This window comes from Loxodonta africana, chromosome 22 (assembly GCF_030014295.1).
Source record: "Loxodonta africana isolate mLoxAfr1 chromosome 22, mLoxAfr1.hap2, whole genome shotgun sequence".
Taxonomy (NCBI): domain Eukaryota; kingdom Metazoa; phylum Chordata; class Mammalia; order Proboscidea; family Elephantidae; genus Loxodonta; species Loxodonta africana.
The window spans coordinates 46409447-46423601 of record NC_087363.1 but is presented as its reverse complement, the minus strand read 5'-3'; positions in this window follow the sequence as shown (position 1 = coordinate 46423601).

Genomic DNA, 14155 nt, shown 5'->3' with positions numbered 1-14155 from the left:
AAAACCAAATCCGTTACCATCGAGTCCATTGTGACTCATAGCGACCCTATAGGACAGAGTAGAACTGCCCCATAGGGTTTCCAAGACTATAATCTTTACAGAGCAGAGTGCCAAATCTTTGTCTCTTAGAGTAGCCGGTGGGTTTGAACCACAGACCTTCTGAATAGCAGCCAAGTGCATAACCACTGAGCAAGCAGGAATCCTCTTGAAAACCCCATGGAGCAGCCAGCCCTATTTTGCATACATGGGGTTGCCAGGAATCTGAATTGACTTGATGGCAACTAACAACAACAATATTCTTATCAAATTGTACAGTCCATGGTACAAATGACACCTGGCAATATATAAAAAAGATAATTCTCGGAACAACTGAGATTTATCACAGGTGTAAAAGGTTGCTTCAACATTCAAAAATTAATCAATGTGATTTAGCACATTAACGGAACAGAGAAGAAAATCCAATGATCATCTCAATAGGCTCAGAAAAGGCATTTGACAAAATTCAACAATCATTCATGTCAAAAAAAGAAAAAAAAAGGCCAACTACCTTGGAATAAAAGTAACGTCAATCAGATAAAAGACGTCTACAGAAAATGAAGAGCTTACATGATACTTAATTTTGAAATTCTGAAAATCTTTCCCCAATGATTGGAAAAAAGACAAACCTGTCTGCTCTCACCACTTCTACTTAATATTTAACTGGAGGCCCTAGCCAGTGGCCAGGGTAAAGAAAAATAAATGAATGCAGATATAGCTGTCTTTATTCAAAAATGATCGTGTACCTAGAAACTCTTAAGAAACCCACCAAAATCTCCTTGAGCTAACAAGGTCATAGAACACAAAGTCAGTATACAGAATTCAGTCCTATTTCTGCTACTGGCAAGAAACAATTGAAAAACAAAATTTCAAACAATACCATTTATAATAACTTCAAAAAAATAAATACAGTGTAGAAACTTTATTATCGAAGGAAAATTTTCCTGGTATCTTTTTGTCAGATACGACTCATTGTCTTCTGGGGGAAACTGTTATTTCTCCATACATTTAAAATCTATTCATTTTTGTCTCTAAATTTATTTTGAATGATTTAGGTTGAGCCAAATCTATCACTTCGAAATATGAGTATTTTACAAGATAACTCATTAAGAATGCAAATATGCAAATAATTGTAACCTTTTAGAATACCTTTTGGACTATGTGTTTTTCTCCCTCTCCATGGTATAGGATATGAGCTGTTTGTGTTTTTATGATCTGAATTCAATGCCTGGCACATAGTAGGTTCTTAGCTAATAGTTGTCAAATAGTTACGCAATTAATACTGTGCTAGATGGTCATTACAACTCAAGTGACCCTTGTGACCCACAGTGTTTTTACTGGCCACTTTTTGGAAGTAGATTGCCAGGCCTTTCTTCTCAGTCTGTCTTCGTCTGGAAGCTCCACTGAGACCTGTTCAGCATCAACACATCGATCGGCACATGGGCCCTCCATTGATAGATGAGGTGCATCGACTGGGAATAGACCCCGGGTCTCCCACTGGCACACCTCCCTGCTTGTTTTCCTTTGTCTCCTTTTTTCTTTTAAATTGTTTTATCGTTAGGTTTCTGATTCCTTCTCAGATATGGTCATTCTGATTTTTTTTTTATTTTAAATATACTAGTTCAAGGAGGAGGGTTTGATTGTGCTTTTGTTATTATTTTTCTTTCCAACATCATGAAATGATTTTATTTTTAGTACAGCTTTCAGCTCCATTTAACTTCACTGACCATGGAAACTTGACAACCTCTTTATCCATTTTCCTCTATAAAAGGGACATATCAATTTTCTTCTTTGGTCTGGGACATGATACTGGTCATTATATTTGTTACTTACATGTATTCATTTGAGGGTCAATTTTTAGTCATTTTACTAAAAATTTTCTTTTTTAGGTATGACGTCTTTAGCAAATTATATTTTTAGAGTAGATAACAAAAAAGGAGACCTGAGAGGATATAAATAATGAGACTACTGGATGCTTGATGACAGTCACTGCTTACTGCAACACAACAGCACACCTTCACCAGCCAAGTAAAAATCTGTTCACTCTACTGAACTCTGTGTAACTATCCACAGCATAATTCTTTATACAAAGAATATTGTTTTATTTATTTTATCATATTTAAAAAGATACATATATTTTTAACAAATTTGGAAATCTTGTGTGTGGTTTTTATTTTAAATTAATTTTTTTTTTCTTTAATGATCGAGGTTAACATATAGGTCATGTAACACATTGCTGTTCAGTGTGATCTATGGACTAAGGCTAGTTTGCAAGCTTTTTGTTACTTGTCCATGATAAGGCAAATACAAAAATCGAGAATGATATTTTAAGAACTTATAGCAATGTGGGTAACCTTGGTTGCGTAGTGGCTAAGAGTTCGGCTGCTAAGCAAAAGATCAGTAGTTTAAATCCACTAGGTGCTCCTTGGAAACCCTATGGGGCAGTTCTACTCTGTCCTGTAGGGTCGCTATGTGCTGGAATAGACTAAACGACAACAGGTTATAGCAATGTGACATTTCTGTGACACCCAAACACATGATTAAATGACTCGCCTCATTGAACAGAGTATGTAGACCAGTTTACATGATGAGTCATATGTGGTATGACCTGGGTAATAGCCACATGCAGAAGACCACATGTTGTTTTGTGATGCATTGGAAATAATGAAAATCGATCCTTGACCAAAGATGGTTTGAGAAGCATCAATTTAACATAAAATTTACTTTGTTGAGTCCTGGGGATAGAAGTATTGAAGGCATATGTAGTCGTTGCCCTGGAAACTGAAGCTCAAATACAACTAAAGTTCTATTGTTGTTGTTCGGTGCCATCAAGTTGATTCCGACTTGTAGCAACCCTATGTACAACAAAAGGAAACACTGCCCGGTCCTGTGCCATTCCCACAATTGCTGCTGTGTTTAAGCCCACTCTTGCAGCCACTGTGTCAGTCCATCTCATTGACAGTCTTCCTCTTTTTTGCTGACCCTCTCCTTTCCAAGCACGATGTTCTTCTCCAGGGACTGATCCCTCCTGATAACATGTCCAAAGTATGTGAGACGACTTAGTGTCACCATCCTTGCTTCTAGGGAGAGTTCTGGTCATACGTCTTCAAGGACAGATTTCACCATTCTTTTGTCCATGGTATATTCAATGTCCTTCATCACCACAATTCAAAGGTGTCAGTTCTTCTTCGGTGTTCTTTATTTAATGTCCAGCTTTCATATGCATGAGAGGCAACTGAAAACACCATGGTTTGAGTCAGGGATAGCTTAGTCTTCAAGGTGACATCTTTGCATTTCAACACTTTAAAGAGGTCTTTTGTAGCAGATTTGCCCAATGTAATGTGTCTTTTGATTTCTTGACTGTTGGCTCCATGAGTGTAGATTGTGGATCCAAGTAAAATGAAATCCTTGACAACTTCAATCTTTTCTCCGTTTATCATGATGTTGCTTATTGGTCCAGTTGTGAGGATTTTTGTTTTCTTTATGCTGAGGTGTAAATGATACTGAAGGCTTTGGTCTTTGATCTTCATTAGTAAGTGCTTCAAGTCCTCTTCACTTTCAGCAAGCAAGGTTATGTTATCTGCATAATGCAGGTTGTTAATGAGTCTTCCTCCAATCCTGATGCCCTGTTCTTCTTATAGTCCAGCTTCTCAGATTATTTGCTCAGCATACAGAATGAATGGGAATGGTGAAAGGATACTACCCTGATGCACACCTTTTCTGACTTTAAAACACACAGTATCCCATTGTTCTGTTGGAATAACTATCTCTTGGTGTAGGTACAAGTTCCTCATGAGCACAATTAAGTGTCTAGAATTCCCATTCTTCACAATGTTATCCATAATTTGTTGTGATCCACACAGTCGAATGCCTTAGCATAGTCAATAGCACACAGGTAAACATCTTTCTGGTATTTTCTGCTTTCAGCCAAAATCCATCTAACTTCAGCAATGATATCCCTGGTTCCATGTCCTCTTCTGAATCTGGCTTGAATTTCTGGCAGTTCTCAGTTGATATGCTGATGCAGTCACTTTTGAAAGATCTTCAGCAAGATTTTACTTGCGTGTGATATTAATGATGTTCAATAATTTCCACATTCGGTTGGATGACTTTTTGGGAATAGCCATAAATACAGATGTCTTCCAGTCAGTGGCCAGATAGTTTGTCTTCCAAGTAGCTGTCTATATGACTGTTAAAAAGGAAAAATAGCATCATGTTAACAGGTTACAAGCAGAATAAAACAGTCTTCTCAAATACACACTTCAAATAAAAAAGTATGGGGTAAACACTTGAATTGCACATGTTGTTGTTTTTTTTCTTTTTTTTTAATTAAGCTGCTTTATATGTGAGCAACTCTAGTCAGCAATTTTCAGGGTATGAAGAGCCACAGGCCGTCAGGCACTATTAATGCTGGAGATGTCAGTCTATAGATGTCTCTATTGTTTGTTTCCCTTCTTGTATATTCATTTAATGACATTGTCCTTGGGCTCCACTGGAAAACTATACTTGTTGTTCTACAGATACCACTGGTTTGGCAGCATGAATATGTTTAGGTCATATCCTCATGTCACTGCTCTGAAAACTAAATTACCATTTTGTACATTGCTTTTCACCCTTTTTCCCAATAATAATACACAGAAGCTCAGAATGTCAAAAAAAGATGAGTGACCTCCAGTGCTTCTAATCACAGTAATGTGATGCTAAACTTGAACAGACAGAATGGAGGCTTCCTGGTACTGTCAGCTTTACTTTTCATTCTTCTCCACAGTTATTATTTTTTTCACAGTGGGAGAAGAGAAGGATCTCCCCTGCTGAGACCTCCATTTCAGATACACACTGCTATGTGATTATACCAGGTCAACCGAATGCTCTGGAAGGAAGAGGGATGCATTGACAAAATCAATAATGCTGAGTTGCTCCTTGCTGGCCAGTGAAACAATTTTATTGTTTGTTAATAGGATAGTTTTTTTTCCTTTCCGCAAAATCAATTATATGCCACCAGAGTGTGGATTGTATGTTTTCCTTAGAAACCGAATTAATCCAGCTGTAATTGTTGTATTGTCTAGGGACTAGGCACAGACCAGGACTTTTAAACTATTTATCTACCTTTCTTTTTTTTTTTTCAATCAATGCAAGGGACTTAAGGCCTCCTTAACCGAAAGTGATATTTTGTTAACATTTATTTCTCTTGTTTCTTTTCCTTACGTGATTATCAAAAGCACTCTAATAAATACAATTTCTCTTATAGTATTTACAACCTGGAACTGTAACACTCCTAAAAATTTGGTAGTGTCCCCTCTATACATGTCTTTTTGGCAAGATAAGGTTTTGATACAGAATACCTTTTATGGTCCACTCTTGGCTATTTACGAATAAACCAAAAACCAAGCCCATTGCCTTCGTGTCAGTTCCAACTCATGGCATAGTTTTCTTGGCTGTAATCCATATGGGAGCAGATCACCAGGCCTTTCTTCCTTGGGCTGCTGGATGGATTCCAACTGCCAACCTTTAGATTAATAGTCAAGGGCACCATTTGTGCCACCCAGGGACCCTTTTGTGCCACCCAGGGACACTTATTTATGAATAAACAATCTAATATGAAATATGATTTTTTAAAACAATTAAGCAGAGCGAATAAATACATTTTTGGTTTTATTCCATAATATCAGCAAAAGTAAAGTTGGGGAGTCAGGAATGTGGGGGATACAGGGAGAGCATTTTCTCTCTTTAAGCAGATTCTCAAGTCTTTAAGGGAGTTCTTCGAAATACTTTTTAAAGGTAGTATGTTGATATTACAGTTTTAAGGACTACAATGAAAATATGTTTGATGAAGAAAAAACAAAACAAACCAAACTGTTGCCATCGAGTCAATTCTGACTCATAGCAACCCTATAGGACACAGTAGAACTGCCCCATAGGATTTCCAAGGAGCAGCTGGTGGATTCGAACTGCCAACCTTTTCGTTAGCAGCCATAACACTTAACCACTATGCCACCAGGGAAAAAACAAAACCATGAGAAATATACAGAAGGCAGGTGTATCATGTTACCTTTTTTTATAGGCTTGCTCACCCTCCAAACAATGATGCACCCCCTTCTCCCTGATCTGATCCTTACCCAAGTAGACTGTGCTCGGAACTTGCTTAACTCTCTACCTGTGAGATGTAGAAGACTTATCCAAATATTTATACATTTTGTCCCAGGGAAGGTTTGTATTAATCAAGTAATTATTTCTCTGTTACAAAGAAGGTACCAGCCATGAAGTTTACAGAGACAGTCTACCTCCAGTTTATGCTGGCTTTGGAAGTACTTTATAGCATGTCCAACATGAGTTAAAGATTAGAGAACAGAGTAAGTTTGGACAGAAATAGAAAGTAAGCTAGTGTGGTCTTCTTTGAAGTTATACCTAGTGCTATATCAGAAAAATATAATGTCCCAGTGGATTAAAACATTTGGAATTTATTTCTTACTCTTGCAGTCTAATTGGCATAGTAGGGGGTACCGGGGCTCAGCAGACTAGGGTTCTGCCACCTTTAACATGTTGTTTTCAAGGGCATTCTGAATGGCCACAGGCAATTAGCGAAGGAAGGGAATGAGTGAAGAAGGCACACCTGCTTTTTAACTACATTGATGCAGAAATGATACGCTTCTCTCACATTGCATTGGCAACAACTAGTCACATGGCCACAATAGGGAGCAAAGGTGGCTAGAAAGTGTATTTTCTGGCTGTGCCGGGGCAACTCTACGCGATGAAAAGGAAGCTAAAATCTTTGGTCGCAAAGAGGATTTCGTCTGCAACAACTGACGTATATTCTTTCCAATATTGGTGATTTCAACAATAAATACATTTTATCGAAATCTGTCAAAGTCAAAAATGCAGCTAAATATTGATTAACCTCCCTTCAAATTTACTCTGAGTTATATCAGAGTACAGCACTTCAGCTTTATTATTTTCAATTGATTCCTCACTCACTGATAAATAATAATGAGTTCTTTTGGTATCTCGATGCTCCTTTATTCCCAGTTTTTTCCAGTAATTTTCAAAAAATAATATAAAAAATAAACATGAGTATATCAATTAAGAAATTTTATTAAACAAACATATTAATGGAAACCCGAGCAAAACGAAATTAACTTCCATCAATTCAGTCGCCCTATGAGGCTTTTCAATTTTTTTTCTTTTTGATATGGGAAAGCAGATTATTTCTTGATTTCTACACCCTTCCCTTTATATGTTAAGCTATCTTGGCAGAAAGAGAATTCACTAGAATAATAGTGAGTAACTCACAGTTTCAATAGTCAAGAAAGGAATTGGGGGAACTAGGTATCCAGAACCATAGTTTAAAAATAAATAAATAAATAAAGTTAGCCCTAAAATGGCCTGGTTAAGGCACTGCTGGTCTTGCCAGTGGCTGTTGGACAACACTCCAAAGATGGCTGCCATTGTCCCACCAGATTCTGGGTACCGCGGCTGCCAGTGGAATGGTTTCTACTTACATCTGTGTCACTTACTTCAGGTGCAAGGTCCCAAACAAGTGCGTTCAGTTGACCAAGTTTAGGTCTCTTTCCTTCAGCCTAGCTGTACGTGGGTTGAGGGAGTGAGATGGAGGCAAGTATCTGGATTTTTGGCACCTGTAGTGGGAGAAAAGATCCTGTCACGCACCACAATTTCTAAGAAAAAGATTCCCAAACAGTGGAAGGATGGAAGGGTCAGATGTTGGGCAGCCAAAAACTCACAGATGTTCATTACACCTGTCCATCTTTCCGGGATATGAGGATTTACAAGAGAACCTTGCCCTATCTAAAAGCTACCACCGTGACATTTCTACAAAACAGCCAGTTACTTAATATGAACATATCCCTACATACATGCACACACAGACATGCACAATGATCCCTTGGCTTTTCTACTAAGTTTATAATTCCTCTTAAGAAAAGACATATTTTTCTTTGTTCCAGGTTAAAGAAAGTAGTCTCTGGTGTCATTCACTGCAAACATAGCAGAGCTTCTAAATTCAGAGGATAAATCTGATGGTAATGTACTTTGATGAAGAAATTACAGTTGAGAGAAGGCACATTCAGTGATGTGGAGAGCCATGGAGTATTAATTGAAGGATCACTGTTAAAAGATGCTTCTTTATATTCTTGCTGAAAAAGGCAAGCTACCCTGGTAATTTTTCTCTTTATTTTTTATTGTACTTCAGGTGAAAGTTTACAGCTCAAGTTAATTTCTCCTACAAAAATTTATGCACATACTGTTATGTGACATTAGTTGCAATCTCTATAACGTGACCGCACACTCCCCCTTTCCACTCCAGGTTTCACGTACATTCAACCAGTTCCTGTCCCTTCTTGCCCTCTCATCCTGCCTCTGGACAAGAGCTGCCCATTTGGTCTTGTATATCTGCTTGAACTAAGAAGCACACTATTCATGAGTATTATTTTATGTTTTGTAGCCCAGTCTAATCTTTGTCTGAAGAGTGGGCCTCAGGAGTGGTTTTAGTTATGAGTTAACAGAGGGTCCCAGGACCACGTCTTCTGGGGTTCCTCAAGTCTCAGTCAAACCATTAAGTATTGCCTTTTTATGTGAATTTGAGTTCTGCTCCATACTTTTCTCCTGCTCCGTCAGGGACTCTCTGTTGTGTTCCCTATCAGGGAGGTCATTGTTAATAGCCAGGCACCATCTAATTTTTCTGGTCCCAGACTGAGTCTCTTGTTTATGTGGCCCTTTTGTCTCCTGGGCTAGTATTTTCCTTGTGTCTTTGGTGTTCTTCATTGTCCTTTGCTCCAAGAGGGTTGAGACCCATTGATGCATCTTAGATGGCTGCTCACAAGCTTTTAAGACCCTAGACACCACTCACAAAAGTGGGATGAAGAACAATTTCTTAATAAACTTTGTACGCCATTTAACCTAGATGTCCCCCAAAACCATAGTCCCGAGACACCAGCCCAGCTACTCTGTCCCTCAAAATGTTCAATTGTGTTCAGGAAGCTTCTTGGCTTTTGGTTTCATCCAGGTATGCTGACTTCCCCTGTACTGTGTGTTGCCCTTCCCTTCACCTAAGATGATTCTTGTCTACTATCTAGTTGGTGAATTCTCCTCTCCCTCCCTCCCCACCCTCTTAACCATCAAAGAATATTTTCTTCTGGGTTTAAACCTTTTCTTGAGTTCCTGTAGTAGTGGTCTCATACAATATTTGTCCTCTTGCAACTGACTAATTTCACTCAGGGAACCCTCGTGGCATAGTGGTTAAGGGCTATGGCTGCAAACCAAAAGGTTGGCAGTTCAATTCCACTAGGCACTCCTTGGAAACTCTATGGGGCAGTTCTATTCTGTCCTATAGGGTCGCTGTGAGTATGAATTGACTTGACAGCAACAGGTTAATTTCACTCAGCATAATGCCCTCCAGATTCAACCATGTTGTGAGATGTTTTGAGTTTTCATCATTGTTCTTCATCATTGCATAGTATTCCATTCTGTGTATGTACCATAATTTGTTTACCCATTCCTCTGTTAATGAGCACCTAGGTTATTTCCATCTTTTTGCTGTTGTGAACAGTGCTGCAGTAAACATGGGTGTGCATATATCTATTCGTGAGATGGCTCTTCTTTCTCTAGGATACATTCCAAGGAGTGGGATTACTGGATCGTATGGAACTTCTACTTCTAGCTTTTTAAGAAAGTGCCACATCATTTTTCTAAAGTGGTTGTAACATTTCACATTCCCACCAGCAGTGCATAAGTATTCCAGTCTCTCCACAACCTTGCCAACATTTATTATTTTGTGTTTTTTGCATAAGTGCCAGCCTTGTTGAATGAGTTGGTATCTCATTGTAGTTTTGATTTGCGTTTCTCTAATGGCCAATGACTGTGAGCTTTTCCTGATGTATCTGTTAGCGACCTGAATGTCTTCTTTGGTGAAGCATCTGTTCATATCCTTTGCCCATTTTTTATTTGGGTTATTTGTCTTTCTGTTGTTGAGGTGTTGCAGCATCTTGTAGATTATAGATTTTAGACGCTGATTGGATATGTCGTAGCCAAAAAGTTTTTTTCAGTCTGTAGGTTGTCTTTTTACTCTCTTGGTGAAGTCTTTTGATGAGCCTAAGTGTTTGATTTTTAGGAGTTCCCAGTTATCTAGTTTCTCTTCCGGTGTTTGTGCATTGTTAATTATGGTTTGTATTCTGTTTATGCCATGTATTAGGGCTCCTACCATTGTCCCTATTTTTTTTTCCATGATCTTTATCAGTTTAGATTTTATATTTAGGTCTTTGATCCATTTTGAATTAGTGTTTGTGTATGGTGTGAGGTATAGGTCTTGTTTCATTTTTTTGTAGGCAAATATCCAGTTATGCCAGTACCATTTGTTATAGAGACTGTCTCTTTCCCATTTAACAGACTTTGAGCCTTTGTCAAATATCAGCTGCTCATGGGTGGATGAATTTACATCTGGGTTCTTAATTCTGTTCCGTTGGTCTATGGATCTGTTGTTGTACCAGTACCAGGTTGTTTTGACTACCATGGCACTATAATAAGTTCTGAGATCAGGTAGTGTCAGAGCTCCCACTTTATCCTTCTTTAGTAACGCCTTACTTATCCAGGGCTTCTTCCCTTTCCATTTAAAGTTGGTGATTTGTTTCTCTATCTCATTAAAAAAAAATGTCATTGAAATTTGATTGGGATTGCACTGTATGTGCAGATTGCTTTGAGTAAAATTGACATTTTCATAATGTTGAGTCTTCCTATCCATGAGCATATGTAGGTCCGCTTATGTAGGTCTCTTTTGGTTTTTTATGGTAGTGACTTGTAGTTTCTTTCGTATAGACCTTTTATGTCTCTGATTAGGTTTATCCCTAAGTATTTTATCATCTTGGGGGCTATTGTAAATGGTATTGGTTTGGTGATTTCCTTCAAAGTTCTCTTTGTTGGTGTAGAGGAATCCAACTGATTTTGGTATGTTTATCTTGTACCTGATACTTTGCTGAAATCTTCTATTAGTTCCAGTAGTTTTTTTTTGTGGGTTCTTTGGAGTTTTCTGAGTATAAGATAGTATCATCTGCAAATAAGCATGATTTTACATCTCCCTTACCAATTCGTATGCCCTTTATTTCTTTTTCTTTCCTTATTTCTTTGGCTAGGACCTCCAGCACAATGTTGAATAAGAGTGGTGATAAAGGGCATCCTTGTCTGATTCCCGTTGTCAAGGAGAATGGTTACAGACTCTGTCCATTTAGAATAATGTTGACTGTTGCCTTGCCCTTTATTATGTCAAGGAATTTCTCTTCTATTCTTATTTTGCTGCGAGTTTTTTATCATGAATATGTGTCGGACTTGGTCATATGCCTTTTCTTCATGGATCGATAAGATCATGTGGTTCTTATCTTTTATTTTATTTATGTGATGGATTACATTGATTGTTTTTCTAATGTTGAACCATCTTTGCATACTTGGTATGAGTATCACTTGGTCATAATGAATTATTTTTTTGATATGTTGTTGAATTCTATTGGCTAGAATTTTGTTGAGGATTTTTGTGTATATGTTCACGAGGGATATTAGTCCTTTAATTTTCTTTTTTGTAGTGTCTTTAGCTGGCTTTGATATCAGGGTTATACTGGCTTCATAAAACGAGTTCAAGGTATTCCATCCTTCCTTATGCTCTGAAATACTCTAGTAGTACTTGTGTTAACTCTTCTCTGAAAGTTTGGTAGAATTCTCCAGTAATGCCATCGGTGCCAGGACTATTTTTTGTTGGGAGTTTTTTTTAATTACCTCTTCGATCTCCTCTTTCATTATAGGTTTATTTAGTTTTTCCACCTTGGTTTGTGTTAGTTTAGGTAGGTAGTGTGTTTCTTGAAATATGTCCATTTCCTCCATGTTTTCCACATTTGTTACAGTATAATTTTTCATAGTATTCTGTTAATTTTTTTTTTTAATGAGCCTTTTAATTTCAGTTTTTTTTTTTTTTTTTAATTTCAGTTAGGTCTGTCACAATATCGTCCATCTCATTTCTTATTTCAGTTATTTGCTTCCTTGCCTGTTTTTCTTTTGTCAGTTTGGCCAGTGGTTTAGCAATTTTGTTGATCTTTTCAAAGAACTAGATTTTGGTTTTGTTGACTTTAAGTTATTTTTGTATTCTCTGTTTCATTTCTGCTCTGATTTTTATTATTTCCATTCTTCTGGTGCCCGCCGCATGCTTCTTTTGCTCCTCTCTTTCTATTTGATCTAGTTGTAGGGTTAATGTTTTGATTTTGGCCCTTTCTTCTTTTTGGATGTGTGCATTTATTGCTATAAATTGACCTCTGAGCACCACTTTTGCTGTGTCCCAAAGGTTCTGGTAAGATGTATTTTCATTCTCATTTGATTCTATGAAGTTGTTTATTCCGTCCTTGGTTTCTCCTATAACCCAGTAGTTTTTGAGCAGGTGTTTTTCAGTTTCCATGTGTCTGATTTTTTTTTTTTTTTCCCCTTGCTTTTTCTGTTACCGATTTTTATGGTTGTATGGTCAGAAAAGATGCTTTGTAGTATTTGAGTGTTTTGGATTCTGTTAAGCCTTGCTTTGTGGCCTGATATGTGGTCTATTCTGGAGAATATTCCATGTGCATTGGAAAAGAAAGTATACTACTTGGCCGCTGTTGGGTGGAGTATTCCATGTAAGTCTATGAGATCAAGCTGGTTGGTTGTGGCATTTAGATCTTCCATGTCTTTATTGAGCTTCTTTCTAGATGTTCTGTCCCTTATCAAAAGTGGTGTGTTGCAGTCTCCTACTATTAAAATGGAGTTATTTCTCTTTTCAGTGCTGTTGGAATTTGTTTTATGTATTTTGGAATCCTGTCATGAGTGCATTAATATTTATTATGGTTATGTCCTCCTGGTGTATTGACCCTTTAATCATTATATAGTGTCCTTCATTATCTTTTGTGGTGAATTTTACTTTAAAGTCTATTTTGTCAGTGATTAATATTGCCACTCCTGCTCTTTTTGATTGTTGTTTGCTTGATTTTTTTTTTTTTTTTTACATCCTTTGAGTTTTAGTTTGTTTGTTTCTTTGAGTCTGAGATGTGTCTCTAATGGGCAGCATATAGACAGATAGTGTTTTTTTTTTTTTTTTTTTAATCCATATTGCCACTCTCTGTATCTTTATTGGTGCGTTTAGGCCATTTACATTCAGTATAATTATTGATAGGTATGAGTTTAGTGCTGTCTTTTTTTTTTTGTGTGTGTGATGTTAGCAGTTTCTTTGTTCCCCTTAACTTTCTGTGCTGAGTTGTTTTTATTTATGTATTTTCTTTTCATCTTTTTCATTGTTGTTCTTTTTGTACTTGCTGAGTCTTTATATTTTTCTTGCTTTTTATTTTGATGTGTAGATTTGTTAGTGGTTACCTTAAAATTTACCTCTGTTTTTCTAAGTTTAAACCAGTCTTTTACTTCTTGATATCACCTTGACTTCCTCGTCATATGAAAATTCTATGACTACACTATTTAGTCCCTCTTTTTTGTTTTAATGTCGTCATTTACACATTGATTTCCGTTTCTCTATTTTCAGTGTCTTAGCTTTGATTTGATATATTTTTGCAACTTCCCTATCTGGGTTGTTATCTGGTTGTTCTGTCCTGTGTTCTAGTCTTGGGTTGTTATCTGACATTGTTGGTTCTCTTGCCAGAGGACTCCCTTTAATATTTCTTGTAATTTTAGTTTGGTTTTTACAAATTCCCTTAGCTTTTTTTTAAATATGGAAATGCCCTAATTTCACCTTCATATTTGAGAGAAAGTTTTGCTAGATGCATAATCCTTGACTGGCAATTTTTTTTCCTTCAAGGCTTTCTATATGTCATCCCATTGCCTTCATGGTTTCTGCTAAGTAGTCAGAGTTTAGTCTTATTGACTCTCCTTTGTAGATGATTTTTCATTTATCCTTAGCCTCTCTTAAAATTCTCTCTTTGTCTTTGGTTTTGGCAAGTTTGAGTATAATATGTCTTGGCGGCTTTCTTTTGGGATCTACCTTGGGCGGGGTTCTATGAGCTTCTTGAATAGGTATCTTCTCATCTTTCATGATATCAGGGAAGTTTTCTGCCAGCAAATCTTCAACAATTCTCTTTGTATTTTCCGTTATTCCTCCCTG